Here is a 17,706-nt window from a genome sequence, read left to right as displayed (position 1 = left end):
TACTACAAAAATTTAACACTTGTAATCACAAAATCACTCAGTAATTTAATATGATACATTTGCATCGTGTTTACAGGTTTCGGAAAGTATAGACCGGCAGACAGTCAACCACCTCGTTCGATTCTGCTCAATATTTGATTTGCGTTTACAACATAGATATTAATAATGCGTAGCAAATTTTGTCCTCTGTCTTTCTTCATTTCGTTTTTATTACGTTGGCATATATTCGAACAGAAGGAAAAAAATGAATTTCCTCTGAGGCGAGTTCTTTTTTTTTTTAATTTGATAGAAATCTATCAATTTAATGTAAAGATCGTATACCGAATTTAATCCATTTAGCTCGGAGTAGTTTTGAGTTATCTTTGACACAAACAGATGAACACACATTTTTTTTAAATGTGTTTTTTGAACCCAAGGAGTTTAAAACGTAATGATTCGTCAAAATCTCGAATTTGAATTTTTTTAACGATTACAATATTTTCTCAATACTTCGTATACGAGAAAATAAAAATCAAGCATTTTATTATTTATATATTTTGAAATGCGTATTTTTTTTCATAATATAAATATACAAAACAAATTTCTTCATTTATCTACTGCGCTTTAACACTGTTGTTGCATAGACAAACCTGCTGACAAAGTAAGCGATTTAAGCCTGAGTTTGTGCAGTAGCTTCTGAGGGTAAAGGACCCTGAGCATCCAAGGGTAGAAATCTAACTTCTAGCTCATATGAAAATGACAATCACACAATCCCTTGCACAACCCTTTTTTACAACGAGGGGAGGGAGGAACTCTTTCACACACCTCACAGATACAACACAGGGGGAAGAACAACCATGCCTCAACTGGGACGTCCAGATCACGGGAAAGACGCAATACCCCTAGACCGGACGCCAGCATTTCAGCCCTAACAAATGAATGTTACGATGTGCATTTGGCACTAAGTCGAAAATTTTGATGAAGGAAACCTTTTCCCTTTTTATGTCTTAATTCTTATCTATTGTTTGAAGTTAATGTCCTTAATTATTTAAACCAGTTTTAATTGCTTTATTTCTTTTTGTGTGCATGAATAAAATTCTTTGATAAATTAGAAAATAAAAAAAAATTGACTGACCTAATTGAAAATATAAGCAACATGCATGCATTTAAAGATTAGTAAACAACCATCTAAACCGAGTTTCTCCAAAATTGTTCCTTTCCTAAAGTGTAAGGGAAAAAAGCAAAGGTAATAATTAAATTTTATTGTTTGCGACAAAATTACCGATGAAATATGAGTAAGATCTATATTCAGTAAAAATATGGCGGTAATCGGATATCTTCTCATCATGCATTTACAGCTGAAAATGAACTCATTTCTATTTGCCTTGAATGACTCACACAAACTCAGCATACTCAAAATGGTGTAAGATGACTGCACTTACTTTAAACTTTGGGAGAGATAAATAAAATAGTTGCAACATTTTTTCAATAAAATTCCACAATATTTCATAATTACAGATTATCAATCTGCAACCGGACAACTTTTCCAGCTTGCCACCTAGCGGCCGCTCGATGAAACTTGAGTCTGTGCTCTAGAGTCATAGATGGAAGCATAATGTTTACCCACGAGAATTGTACTTTTCCTTAAATGCTTGTATTAATTGTTTGAACTATTATTGTTTTTCGTATGTTATGTCATTTAATGTTTCATTAAATAGATTTAAATCATTTAAGCTTCTTTCCTTAAGAGTTTTGCTTTTCCCAAGCAGGAATAGTTTTTGGCGCCCAACGGTAACTAGTTTTGTTTAATGTTACAATCGTTATCAAATTTGTGGTTTTTCTCTAAGTCAAATGTGCGCCTATCTCACTTGTAGAATTAAGCTTTGCCTCATTTGTATCAAAATTAAAACTGCTTTTGTAAAAACGCACATAAAGATTAAAAGATACTATATAGTTCTATCTGAATGTTTTGAAAAAGATACTATATGAATGTTTTGAATTAAAGATAATTTTATATAAATTAAAAGAAGTTTATTGCACTTTCTATCATTGGTGAAGCAAATAAGTAAATTGAAATAATAGATGTAAGGATCCATAACGAAAAGCTATGGATTTCTTGAGAGGCAATTAAAAATACTTCAATTGATACTACTCAAAATCAGAAGAATTTTTACAAATCTTTAAAAGACTCAAAAATCAGTGTTCTAATAAAGAGTTAAATGGCTAGGTAAAACTAAAATATTGTTATTTTTTAAAAAATTAAAGTTTAAAATATCATTACTGGGACATTCGAAAAAAAACTTACATTTCCATTATTTTTTCTTTGCTGTTGTTTAAGTTAGAATATTTTTTTAAACTATAATGCATGACTGTTGTTGTTGTTTTTTTTTTTTTTTCATTTTTACTTTCTCATACAAGAAGTATACAAAGAGAAAGTATTATAATCATAAAAAAAATTTGAATTTGATATTTTAACGAATGTCCGCGTTTTAAATTATTCAGAATCCAAAAAATACAATTTTGTCTTCTGCCCTGTCTCGGACTGTGTAAACACAATAATTAAAAAAGCTAGAGCAATGAAATTCGGTAAATTGCCTCTACTACAAATTTGTAGATTCGAAGGAATTCTGTTCATCCCATTATCTTAATTTAAACTTGGTAACTGCAAAATAAATACAACTAGATACATAAAATTAGGTGAAGAGATTCAACATCTAAAGAATAAATATAATCAAATTTGAAATAAAATATACCAAGGGACTTATCGCCTTTCAGTCTGTATTTTTTCAAGTAGATAAACGCAAAAACACAATGACCTAACTATATTTGTAATCAGTTCTATATCAAATGTTGGTTTCAATGGGTCAAACAAAAGACCTTCAAAATACTTATTAGGTTTTCTGTTACTTTTGTATCACATTCCTGCTTCCCTGATTTTGATTAATTTTCAAAAAATTGTCAAATAGGCTCTTTCGTAATAATTGTTCATCAATGACTTATCGTTAATAATGCGCAAGTACATTTATTAGAAAGATTAAAATAAAGTTTAGGGGAGACTCTTTCCACTAGTTTTTAGCGTAACAACTGAAAGCAGCATTTATTTTAAAAAAATTTATAAACAGATAAAAGTTTGTTCTTATAATTCTTAATAAAACAAATTTATTTTTATGGCTGCTTAATTTTGTCTCAATGGGACGGAAATAAATGCAAGGCTTTTAAGCATTATGCGGTGTTGCATTACAGTTACGCTGCGTTATGGCTTTGAACTTTTTTTTTCTTTCTTTTTCTTTGCGCGTGTATGTGTGGGTTTGCGGGTGTGACTTTCAATATTTGTTTTGATTTAATTTTTTAATAAGATTCTTAACCTCGAAGGACTTCACAGAAGAGTTATTTTATTTTTGGTAAAATGAGAGATTATACATCTATACTTATATAAAGCTCAGTGAGTGTGCGTGTGTGTGTGTGTGCGCGTGTGTGTTGGCGCTCTACATGTCAGACCGTTTGACCTACAGCTACCAAATTTGGTACATGTATACCTTGGAGGTCGAAAATGTGTACTTGGCGTCCTTTTTTTGAATTTTTAATTAGAATTTTAATTATTAATAAAAAAACTAACTTTCCTGCCAAAAAAATCTTTCAATTTTCCCCACCGCCAAATGAGTAAGGCTTCAGATTTTTTTCCCACGCTAATGAGGCTAGGGTTAAGATTTTTCGGACGATTATTTCAAACGATTCTGTTTATTTTCTTAATGTTTGATGCATTTGAAATTAAACATTGTTATTTAATCGATCTTTCAGATTCATTCTGAAGTACTTTTGAATTAAAATAAAACAGAATAAAGGAAATTAAAAATTTCTAATCTGCATAGCGTTACTCCAACTTACGTTGAAAAATTCACGCATGCGCATTGTATTCTGATTGTTTACATTTCAACGGAATGATTTAAATTATTTTTAGGTTAGTTGCATGCTTTTGTAATTAAATTGTATTTATATTAGTTATATATTTTTTGTATATGCTTAGTTTTAAGTAAGTCGTTTTTTAAGTAGTTTTTTAACCTGGTTTCAACCGATTATTTTAAACGATTCGTTTTATTTTCTTAGTGTTTGATCAGGAAAATTCTGTTGACAAATTCCAGAAATATTACATAAATTAAGAAAGTATATTCTTTAGTGCCCATAAAGTTTAAACGCTCAGTGACTCTGTTTTCAGTAATCATATTACAAAAAAATACTTTGTTTAAGTAAAAAATGTTATTATATTAATTTCAAATTCATCCTTTCCACTTTAATTTAAAGTATAAATTCTACAGAAGCTAACAGAAAATGAGAGAGATACATATTACGTTATGACTGAAGGCCTTTATAATATTATGAGTAAATTATATGACTATCAAAATTTGAAGTTTTAAAATATTTTGATGATGAAGCTATTAAAGTAGGAATTGTATAAAATATTTAATTTTTTAAAATTTTAACGAACATTAAGATTGGCGAACCGGCTGGTCGCCAAAGGCGGCTATTATGTAATAAATGTGTATTGTTAAAATATACGTATATATATAAAATTAAATGAAATACGACAGAAAAAATATTGCTTCTTATATTAATTTTTCATAAAAATAACCGAAGCAAAATTATTTTTACAAAATATAATTTAGGTTTAAATTTTGAATTCTTTTTATCCATGTTTTATTTATATTGTTGTAATTTTTGAATAAGTGAATTTTTAGATGCTGGTATTATCTTCCATATACTGCATAATGGCTACAACAGGCAATAAAAGTCAAATAATATTTACACAATGTCTGTTGTCGATTAAATATATGTTGAGTTTAATTATTTAAATAACGTTTTAATGAAGAAAATGTGAAATAAATTTTAGAATACTGCAAAAACATAATTTCTAAGCATTTAATGCTATGTAGCATAAAATATTTTTATTATTACTATTTTTATTTTTTATTTACAGTTCATGCACTTGCTTGTGTATATTATACTAATATTTGTAGGATTCCGTATCTGAGGAAATAAAATTCTGTACTTGCATAAATGATGATTTTGTTTTTCATATTACATATTTTGTCAAAATAATAAAGTAATAAATAATCAAGAGTAAATATTGATTATGACCTCATGGAAAATCAGGAAACAAACCATCCTTTAATTGTTTTATAAATCTCATTTTTGAACATCATTAATATTTTGATGCTTGGTCAACATATATTATTTAGAAACCTTATGTTATTCTGCTTATTATGCTATACATTTCATTAATTTTCTACCTGTATCTTTACAGATTCAGTTATATCACAGGAAAGAGCAACAGTTCTTAACTATGCATGCACTTTTAAATCTTTTCACCATTGCTTGAAGTTAAACCTTCCTTATAAATACAAAAAGAATGAAAAATTATTAAAAAAAATGCTTTATACTAAAACTCTACTTATTCTACTAATAACAGAGATATAAATCATGAAGATATTAAACAAATTTTTTTTCCTTCAATGGAAATGGCTTTTAATGGAAAAAAAATCATGCAGTTAAATATTTGATGAAACAATGAAAACATTTCGGATTTCCTTTGCAGTCTCATGACAGTTTTGTTGCAAAATATATTTAAAAGAATTTGAAAAAATTAATTTTTTAATTAATTTTTAAAATTAATTTAAAGTATTAAAGTATTACAATAAAAATGTTGGTATCCTTAAAAATATGTTTTTGTACTTTAAAACAGTATGAATATTATTTAATGCTGTAATATTTCCAGAAGTTAATACAAAAAAACAGCAAACTATTGTTTAATTTTTAATTAATTAAATTCACAAAAATTCGCCTTCATATGCACATTTCATAATATGTTTTCGAAATTTAGTAACTCTAAGTCAAATAGTCTGGCCTGTAGAACTCCAACACAAACACACATAGTTTTCTTTCATATTAGTAGAGATTAGCTTTATATATTAAGGAAGGCAGATCTTTACGAATTGATGTATATTTGTTAATTTTATTGCACCTATTATAGAAAGTATTTTATTGAAATATTTTTATTCAATTTTGAATTACATTTCCTTTAACAATTTTTTGAAATTTCCGTTTTTTAAAAAAAGTAGTAGCTTTTTTAAAGTAATGAATGCCAAATATAAAAACAGTAACAATCGTTAGTAATGATGCAATGCGGCAAATGGTGAAATCACATAGATTTGTTTGGCGATTTTTGAGTTTCCTGGAAATTTCAGTCGTCGACCTCTCTTTCCTCATTGCACTGATACATTCTTTGTGAGAAAATCTGATTTTAGTAATCCCTAATGTCGAAGCCGCATGCGTGAATAAATAAAATGACCTTTTTGACGTAATACCGTGTCGGGGTTGTCTCAAGCGTGTCTTCTAGTGAACTGGCCGAAAGCTTATAATCCGATAGAATAATTAATGAAAAAAATTTATATGCCTTTGACATGCAAAATAGAATGAATAAAATGTAGCAGATTCATTAAACTGCATCTTTACTCACGTCTTTTTTTCTTTCTTTCATTTTTTTTTTCTTTCCTTTCTTTTTCTCTTTCTTTCTTTTTTCGTATAAAATGTGTAGAAAAAAAATATTGTAATCATCGAAAATTTCAAACCTTGAGATTTTAATGAATCTACCTAATTCAAAAGATGCTTTGAGTTCAAAAAAACATTATTTTTGGTGTGTGTGAGTGGGGGGAGGAGGATTTATCTGAAAACGATAATTTTCGTTTGATAATTGTAACTCCCCCCCCCTCCCCAAGTTAGAAGGATAAAATTTGGTATGTTGTTTTGACAACGAAATTGCAGATATTTACGAAAAACTGAAGAAAAATTCGCCAACGTAAAGTATGTCTGCTCGTCTTTTGAAAATACGATCTCTAAAAGCAAATATTTAGATGGTTAAAATTCAGTGTAGTTTTATGGTTAAATTATGGAGGAGTATAATAAATTTAGAATTTAAAATCCTTAAATTTAAAAAAATTTAAAGAAAATTAAATCCTTAAAATGGTTGACTTTCTGTCGATATTTTCGTTCTTTGATATTTCAAGTCGGTCATCTGTACTAATAATAAAGATTATATCTGTGCGTGTATGTGTGTTTTGCTGCTCCACAGGCCAAATCGTTTGACTTAAAGTTACCAAATTAGGCACATATGTTCTTTGAAAGATGAAAATGTGCATTGTGAAGTAATATTTTTTAATTTAATTATAATTTTAATTAATTAAAAACTAAACTGATTTTTGGTGTTTTTAAGTAGTAACTTCCAAAGATATTGTTACACAAACAAATTTTTACATAGTTTCAAATTTTTTTTAAAAAATGTCTTTTTCATCATACCAATTTAATAGTAATGAGAATTTTTGCTGAATTTTTGACAAGTTTTAAAAAATATTTCTTTTGCCTGAACATTAGATTACATTATTACCCTGAAATTAAAACCATTTTTTTTTCTTGAATACTTAATCTCGTGATTAAGTGTCAAGTTGAAAGATAAATAATGGTTCTGTTTAATATCTATGGAGTTTTCAAAACAAATAAAAAAGTGAAATGATGGTATCACGGAATTTAGTACATAGATGAAACCGGATATTTATGTTTTTAAAAGAGCTAAGATGTTATGAAACTGTTGCCATTAGAAAGGTTCATGTACACTATAAATAGAACTGAACTAAAATAATTAAAATAACGTGATTTTAATGGCGAAACAATGTGGAGAAATCATGAACAGTGAGTAATAAAAAGCGATTCATCTGAAATCAAATATGACCAATACTTCTGGCGAATCAGTTGTCGCCTGAGACGACTAATTCAAAATAATTATCGTTTATTGACAGCGATGAATATTTGGGGAATAGGTCTATCCATCTTTGTAGTGGTAGGGAATAGGAAGCAAACTGGATTAAATGATTGGTAAAACCTCCTTATCAATTCGTACAACTTTAATGAATGGTAGACTGTTACAATTGCATAATCAAAGACGAAAAATACTTTAAAAGCACATTTATCAAGAAGAATACAATTTAGAACATATTTACATCAATAAAACAATCTACAGCTGCTATTCTCTTATCACAATGGCACATTAAAGGCAAACACTTATAAATATATACTGTTAACATTTATTAAATATACATTTCAGTAGCGGTTATCCATTGGAAAAAGTTATGCAATTCCGATTATCTAGCAGTGAATATAGATGTCAAGTCAAGAGACAAGCTGAAAGCATTGTTATAAAAACCAAACCTGAGGAAGGAATGCTTCATATTTTATAGTAATAAGTACAAGAAATGAGAAAAGAATTCATGATATTTTATAACTTAAATGCAGAGAATCCTAAGAATTATAATAACAAACTCGGTTACAGAAATTTGGTTATGGGTTTAACTTTCATACTGAAATTCTGTATCAAATTCTGTACCCAATAGATCGAATAGAACATATCAAAATTTGATTCTTATCGTTGTGGTATGGCGCATAACACAAATGCGTCATGTTGTATACATATGTATGAAATTCGAGAAGAGAACAGTCAAGTTTGATTTTTGACTAGTTAATTACATCTTCGCGTCTATATTTCTTTCAAATGGAAAAAACAAGTTTTTCAGAATTCCTTAAATCTTTATTCGTGTTATAAACGTAGCCAAAATTGACAAGACTTTTTTTTTACTTCTTATTCTTGAATTTATTTTCACTGAATTCTGATATTTTTAGCCGGCATAGGTTTCTAGATATTTATACTATTTTGTTTTATGAATTAGAACAGCTTTTGTTGTAGACTTTGAATCGATAAGATTCCATATACAAGATGTTCTGCTAATGGATAGACAAACTCAGAGAATTGGCTTCAAGAGGAACACAAATTGTAATGGAACATGGAGTCGCAAACGACATTGAGAAGGTGGAAAACATTTTCGACTCACAAGATACAAAGCAGCTATAATACTTCGGAAATTACGAGTGCCGAGCTCGGGTAAGCAATTTTTAGTATGATACGATGGGGATAGTGTCCCAGAGCAAAAGGCGGGATATCAGTATTCAATCTGATAACCTCAAACGAAAGGCTCGCTGTGGTAACTTTTTATTGATTTTTAAACAACTGACCGTATCTTTTTTTTTATCCCTTTTGTATTTTTCGGGAGTCTTTTATTTTCATTTTTGGTTTGCACTTCTTGCTATCACATTTTAAATCAGATTACCTGATTATTTACCAAAAAACGAAAATACAGAAAGACATTCTGTATCTATTTTAATAGTATTGATGCTGCTTCATGGCAAGAAGATATGAGTCTATATCACTAAAAATAATAATACATGTTAGACTGTAAAATATGTTCTTTTCTTGATTGAGAATATATTTTTATTTTTTGTAGTTTTTAATATCTGTAACGAAGTTAATTAGTGTTGACTGTTACAACAAACAATATATCTTATTCACTTATACCTTTTACATTATTTTCTCTTATTTTATATCTTAATAATAAGTATAAATACGGAGTTTTATTATGACAATAAATTTCTTTATTTCCAGTTTCTTATTATGACAATATTTTTCTTCATGCAAGCTATATAATTTTACTTTGGAATAAATTGATTTTCATCTTTAACATTTTTCACTTAAAGCCTTTTACCTTTATAGTCAGAAAAAAAAACTTCAATATTATTTGAATATTTTTTACTTGTAGTAATGTGTTTCCGTTTTTTGGTTGACTTACACTTTTCGTAGTTAAAAGTTGTTTCTATTTAAATACTTTTTATGAATTCATACAGCTAGAATTTGTTTCTCTAAAATCTCTCTTGTTGTTAACTCCTTCAGACATAAGAATTTATGGAAAATTATTATTAAAATTATTTATGGAAAAATTATTACCTTATTGCAGACAATTAAAAATTTCTTATATTCCATAAAAGCATTTTTACACTTAAAATCCAACTTCAACATAACATTTAAAATTTTAAACAAAAAACATTTTTTTAATATTTTTAAAGGGGTGGTGCATATTAAATACTACAATGTTTTCTAATTATCTTATATTTAATATAAAATGATTTTAATAATTTCAAATTAATCGAAGTTTCTCTTTTCAGTTTCAAACTTTTTTAAATTTAAAGGAAATATAACAGTTAGGATTTAAATAAATAATAGAAAACAATTAGAATAATGAGTTATAAACAGTATAATTTTAGTTTTTTAATTGTTATTTTTCAAATATATTAAAATATCATTCTCAATTGTTCTTTAGTACAAAATAGTTAATCCGCATACCAATATATCATTGAAATCTCAACAAGAAAGTAGGAATTTTTGGTGATCATTTTTTACAATTGTATTTGCTTCGAGAACATCTGAATGAAGTTACGTATTTTAATTTTTTGCGACACCTCCTTTCAGAGATTTCGGCGGTTGAGTAGTAAAGAATGGAGTTTATGCATGATATTGTACTCTAACATTTTGCACTCGAGGTGTGAAATCTCCTTGATATTAAATTCGCAATTAGGTGGATTGGAATCTCAGGGCCATTACCTGTTCTCCACGTTTGCCAGACTTTAATGCATATGTATTTTGCTTGCGGGGTTACCTTAAATCACTCCTCTTTGCCACGATGGAATACTTCACAGTGCAGATTGTTATCGCTGAGGCAGAGATGAAAAGCACAGAGTGCATCCGGAAATCATCTTTAAGTCGTCGTAGACTATACAATAATATCAGTGTCAGCCATTTCCAACAATTCTTGTTATAATTTATCAAGTAATTTCTAGTTATTATTTTACTATTTTTTATCCCAACGTGATGTCGAATTGCGAGCGATTTTCGCGATACCCCTCCCCTCCATCTCATTATTTGCGACACCATATTCAATTACAATTTTTTTCTTTAGGATTTCTACTAACAATCTTTTAAGTTTGTCAATCCATTAATAGAACCCCTATATAATTACTTCAACATTTTTATGTCAAACTTAGAATTTCATTATAAAAAAAGTTTAGAAATACGTATTCTCAATTTAATAATATTGAATTATTAAATATTTATACTATTTATTGGATATTATTTCAAAAAAAAAATCAAGTCCTGCTGTGCATAATGTATTTCTTTATCTTATTTATAATGTAAACTCTATTACATAGTAAACTACTAATGCTGAAATGTTATCTTTGCAATGAATGGTGTTCGTATTAAGTGTACCTTTGTGTGTCACTTTATGAAAATTAATCATTAAATTTTTTCAATCATATGTTCCACATTTGATATAATAAAATTTTCCATAAATCATTTTTTAATATTAAGTCTATGTACCATTCATGGAATGAAAATTATATTATAACTATGTAAATTATATTGGAATTACATCAATTATTCAGTAGCTTGATGATTTTTCTTCCAAAGAAATGATTAGCATTATCAACGTTCCTTGGTATAATTTAATACAAACACGCCGTTTTTTTTTTTTTTTTTTCTTTTTGCCAATAAGTTATATGATAAGTTATAATTTCTATAGTAAAGTTTAAAGTTATGATAAGTTATAATTTCTATAATAAGCTATATTTTCTATAGTAAAATACGATTTTTCATTTAAGAAACCTTATAAAATATTTGTTAAATAATGAATATACAGTGAATTCAATGAAATAGTAAATATAACAATATAAATAATCTCCATATAATTTTTAAAACTATTCAATTATAGAAATTCTTAATTTGGTGAATAATTAAATAAAATCTGGTAGTTCAATTTTCTTGCACTAAAAATCTGAAATGTTTTACCGTACCATCTAATTTAATTACAGGGGAGTTCTGAATATTCTTCCAGTCCAGTTAGATTATGAATTTATGAAGCATATACTTCAGTAACAAATGTCTACTACATGCAAGTTATAGTTCGTAAGTCCTTTAATTGTCATGTGTGCGCGGAACTTTCTTTTCTATTTAAACTTATTTAGAAACAAGAAATTTCTGAAAATGCATCCCTAATACAATCTCGGAAATCACGCACATAGTCTTTTTTTTTATACCAAGAGAAACAGTAAATAGTGAAAAATCTTAACTTTGTTTATAAGTTAATAACTGTTGCCAGACCGAAGAAAATTATTTTGAAATTTTGCGACAAGCAGTTACATTTTGCAGTTATACTGAATTTTTTTACCAGCATGATAACTTCCTACTTTTAATAGATAAATACTTGAAGTATTTTTGTATATTATTTGCAAATATTTCTTCGTTATTCAAAATCGGTCCTTTGCTTTGCTCAAACTTCTTTTACTAAGAATAACAAAAATATTGAAAGATTTTGGAAGTCAAAAGATAGAAATATATTATAGATATATATTGTAATATGTGGGCACATCTGAACTTTTAAAGCTTTAAAGCACAGAAAGGTTTAAAATCATGAAGCAGCCATTATTTGATTGGAATTTACATTATACGTTGATTGAAAATATATGTCATATAACCTATATTGAAAAGAGTAATATTATGAACATGATAAGTGTACAAAAAGCAACTTATAAAATATTATATAAACTGAACAAAAGAAAATGCATCTTACTTATTTGTGGAATTAGAAATGGAAGAGCTTATCAGAGTTGTTGAGACCAATTGCTGACAAATTTTCTCAGGTTGGTTAATATTTATGACGACAAATTTTAATAAAAAATTCTTAAATCAATTAAGAAAATATTATTCATTTTTTAGCTGAATTTCTTTGAAATTTTGTTTTCAGCTTAGTATTTTATTAAATATTTGGAATTTTATTAAATTTATTCCTTATTTTTTCATTTAAAAATGTAATAAAAATTTTTTGTATATTACTTTTGTTTTGTTTTGGAAAATGATAGCGTATACATTTCTAAAGACTTTTTAATTTTCTGAAGAAAAGTAATCGAGAATTGCTACAAAAATATTAGGAAGTAATATTCCTTAATTGTTTAAAATTGCTACTATTTAGAAACTACTATGATATAAGAAAAAACGTTATGTAAATTTCTACTCTTATTATTAAGTGAGTATCCTTATTACACAGTATACCAATAAAATAATTTTTGAAAACATTTTAACTAATAACTTAACTAATTAAAACTAATTTTATTTAACTCTACTTGACAGTGATACATCCTGATCTTATTAATTAAATGCATAACAAACAATAAATTACTTTTAAAGTAATAATTAACAGAATTCGAATGCATACAAATTTGTATATATTCTACACTACGGATCATATTATAAATAATCTAAAATGAAAAGATTCATTCACAAGCTAATAATTCTTGTATTTATTAAACTAGAAAATTAAAAAGAGCCTTTTTAAAATTATTAATGAAAGGTAAATATTGACTAAGATGAATATTCATATTATAAAACGCGTCTAAAATAAAGTCCGTCTAATAACAGTCCGAATCTCATAAATTTATTTGTACAATAATCAAACTCTTTTATTTCAGTAAATTATGCCATCTTAATTTTTTTTAAGCTTGTGATTAATTTTATCCAAAATAAATATTTGCGACTCCAATATAAAAGGATATTTAATACTCACAGAAACTGCATATTTTAATCACTATTTTTGGCTTAAAACTTATGATTGGAATGCACATCATACAGTTAACCAATATGATGGTCGCTGACACAACCAACCTTTATTACTTCCTCTGCAAATCTAACTTTTCCTTTACATTAAAAACTCACAACTTTCCTGATTTATTGATAATGAACATAAAACTTTTGCCAGAAACGCCCTTCATAATAAATCTCTCACCGTATTTCAGAGAAGTGTCGTTCTTTATCAGAAATGAAATGAAAGAAAAATAATAATCGTCACTTCAGAATTTGATGTTCGAACTACATCTCCGAGTTTCGAAAGAAACCAATATTATATTGAGGCCTACTAACATTCAGCATTAGTTTTATGCTTGTCTATCTATGAGAAAGAACTCAAAAATGCTCTGAGCTAGATGGATGAAATTAATCTTGACATAAATTTTTTAGATTTCTGAACAGATTTTATTCAAAATTTGACAGAAGACTGTCTGTCCGACTGTTCGAATTTAAGTTAACACAATAAATACAAAATAAAGAGAGCTAAATAGATAAAATTCGATATAAGTTTTTAATATATTGTAGAAACACACCTACGAAATTTTGAGCCAAATACAATCAGGTGTTACCCATTTGTCGGTGTGCAATCTAAAAACATGTAATACGATAGCTCAAAAAAGCAATGTCTTAAATATATTAAATTTGATATGTGATTTTGTGAGGACAAGTGTAGATCCGTGTCCATTTTCCGTTTCAATTGGTTTAGAAAACGCTTTTAAAGCACAAATTCGATTTTAGGATACTATTGACTGCGTGCAGAAACTAATTGCGAAAAGACTCAATGGTCTTGACAATGATTACGCGATATATTTGGTCAAAATCATAAATTCATGTCAAAGGTTAATATTAAATTTTATATGGCAAAGTCATGCAAGGTGTTCTCTAGAGAATATGCGAGGGGGCCGAGGGGGCCTGGTGGTAAAGTCTCGGCTTCGGAACCTGAGGGTTTCAAGTTCGTGACCCGATTCCACCGATGAACCTACTTGTTGCACGTTAAATCCGTCATGGCCAAACGTCCTCCTGCTGGTGTGGCGTGGTATGGAGTGGGGAGTGCCAATTCAAGTGTAGTCCTCGTTATCTGACTGGACGACAAAAATCTGGTTCGAATTTACGAGGTCCGTCTCAAAATAGTAATAGTGTTGCTTTAAAACGGGACGTTAATATAGCTAAACTAGAGAATATGCTTGACAGTTTTAGAGCGAAAACTGATTTCTTTTAACAGTCTGCACCCTAACCCCACAGGTAGTCTCGAAGAGAAGATAGTAAAATACCACAAGTGAATTAGTACCTCTAGGACATAGAAGACACATAATAAAGGATGAACAGAAATGAGAGTGTTGCCAATTCCTCATCTGTTTCCCTTCTCGTATAGTATCGCAATGTGACGCGATTTATTCACCTTAATATAATGAATGAAAGCAAGTATGCATTTTAGAAATTTTCTTTTCCAATTACTGAGACCGGAATATAATACTGATATATACTGTAAAGAAATTGAAGCTATTTACATTGAATGATATTCGAACTTTATTAGAGCTCGAGGGAATTTTAACATTTATTTTAAGAAGTAGATGCTGTTTCTTCAAGATACAGATTTTCTCGTCAAATGGGCAACGTGAATATTTCCATACCAAGGAAGAGAGTTCTAAAAATTCATCATCTAAGTCCATTACCTGTTTTTAAAATAAAACGTAAACAGCCTGGATTAAATTATTTTTGTAACAAAAGATTATGTTTTTTAATCTGATATTGCTATACTTCTAGTCAAAAGGCCAAAAAATTTAATTTTATTTATCTAAGTTGACTTTTTAATTTACTGCTCTCACTTATGCTCGAATAAGCAACTCGTTGACGAATTTTGTCTAAAATCTGATACGCATCAACAAATTTAATATACAGTTTAAATATCATTCTACCCATCTGTTTCTCTGTGCTCACAGAGAGGTAGGCCTAATTCTAAAAATGTATTTTTTTTTTCTAGTCAGAGATGTCTAAAATGCATAGATTCATCAAACTCTTGAGTTTTAAATTTTTTGGATAATTAAAATACTTTCTCTTTGTATGCGAGAAATTTACACATAAAGATGATTTGCAAAGGAATTAGGAATTCACTAATTCTGTAGAATCTATGAAATTCAAATATTTAGTTGGAATTTGATACACTTTCACGCTATTTAATGGAAAACAAATTCGATTTGTATGCTTGTTGATTTTTTTTTTTTTTACTTTTGATATAATTTCTTAAATAAGAAGTATGAAAAAGGTGCGGCCGTCTTCCAGAAGAAATAAAACGGAAATTGCACTTTAGAATCGGCCTTGGCATTTGAATTTTCACATAGAAATTTTTATCAACTGATTTGTAACAGAATTTCATTTTTTTTAATTCAGCTGTTCCAGTAGATTGAGAAAGCTGATGTCTCTTAATGAATAGAATCTGAAAATTCAAAAATTATTAGATTTAGGAGCTTGAAATATGGTATTGTGTTTCTTAGCACAAAGTACAATAAATAACAAGATTTAGAGTCATCCCATAAAGTTTCAAGAAAGGTAAGAGGAAATTTTTTTAAAGGAAAAAAACCCTACAATTTAAATTTAATACCATTGTTTCTGTATACAGTACAACATTGGTTTTACCGAAAGAATTAAATGTATGTTATTCAAATCAGTGCAAACCGAAATGATGCTAGGATTCAAATTTAACTTTTATTGTTGTATTTGGAGACGCATTTGATAAGTGTTATATAAGTACAGTAAGTAAAAATATGGGGAGCTCTAATTGTTAAGTAGCAAAAGGAGTAAATATTAATGGATTAATAAAGCAGCCTGACCTTTGAAAGAAAATTCCTCCTACCTCGAACAATTACAGTTTTGAACGAACATTTCAAGCGAGCTGGAATTCTGAAGGAGACTGACAATAGTAAAACCCAGTCGCGGAATATATTGGATAGTTATAGAAACTTTAAGTATCAGCAAGACTATGATAGAATAGCTATCACTCCTAATAATAGAATTCGCTCTATATCTATATTGTCCTAATAAAGTGATTAAAATGTGAAGTCGAAAAGACAAGTATAATTGTACTTTTGTAGGTATACAGGGCCATTACACCGATTACGAATATTTACAGCTTCTTTGTAAACAATGGTAAGAAGAAAACATTCGCAGGCAATATCGAAAGAAACCATGTTTTGTTTTCTAACTAGAATAATTGCTCATTTTTGTCAATTCTTAATCATACGGGCAACATTCTTGTGATAGACCATTTCATACTAGACATAGTATAGCATGTTCTGCAGCTACAAACAGCTACATCTAGTCACAAACATTGTCTATACGTAACTATAATTTTCTAAAATGATACGTTGTCTTCACTTCTTTGGAATATGGTGTAAACTCAATATTAACTCCTGTTTTGAGTGAGGCAGCGATCAAACTATAAATACTAAGTAGACAAAACTTTGGGGATCTTTATGTATTGTGTTAAAATTTTTCTTCTGGTCGTTGTTGAAAGGGACGTTATTGTCATTATTCGTTGAGATCATTGTTTTGAATTATCCTTCAAATGTAGGATTATAAGTAATGTAATATGTATTTGGACAAAAACCGAAATCTGAGCAAAATAATGAAAAAAGATTGAATGATTGCTAAAAATCTGTGACTTTTCCCTGAAATAGAAAACAGAAGACATCGCAAACATAATATCAGATAAACGTCACAAGACATCACAAACATAACAAATTAATTTTCTTTTTCTGTAATTGCAATTATTGCCATTATCTCTTTCAATACTAAAACATCCCAAATACCCGTTCTGTTAAAGTATGATGACCGCCCGAATATCGTTGCAAAATTTCAGTCTCTTTCGACCTTGTGGGAAAATATCATATTAGCAGCCCGTTACAAGGAAAACTATTCCAAGCTATTTAATTTCTTTACATATTTATCATATCCATAAATAAACAAAATATTAGTTTTCTCTCCACTTTAGGAAAATGATATTCCAATTTTTTAGCCAATTTCCCGGCCATTATTGAAATGAACATCTTGCTAAATATTTTCGAACGATAGTTAATTTCATTAATGTGTTTATTCTCAATAGTCTCTGCGTGATTTGTTTGAAACGT

General features: G+C 28.4%; 1 protein-coding gene across 1 annotated transcript in view; it reads right to left on the bottom strand.

The window, feature by feature from the left end:
* Positions 1–13,627, bottom strand: part of LOC129980589 (eukaryotic translation initiation factor 5B-like) — a 52,619-nt gene extending 38,992 nt beyond the window's left edge. Inside the window, exon 1 of the mRNA XM_056090970.1 lies at positions 13,524–13,627. The gene's annotated coding sequence lies outside the window, so the exon portion shown is untranslated. The remainder of the gene's footprint in view (positions 1–13,523) is intronic.
* Positions 13,628–17,706: the final 4,079 nt, after the last annotated feature.

Source organism: Argiope bruennichi, chromosome 8 (assembly GCF_947563725.1).
Source record: "Argiope bruennichi chromosome 8, qqArgBrue1.1, whole genome shotgun sequence".
In the NCBI taxonomy this organism is placed as follows: domain Eukaryota; kingdom Metazoa; phylum Arthropoda; class Arachnida; order Araneae; family Araneidae; genus Argiope; species Argiope bruennichi.
The sequence above is the reverse complement of the archived record's forward strand: the minus strand, read 5'-3'. Positions and strand labels throughout refer to the sequence as shown.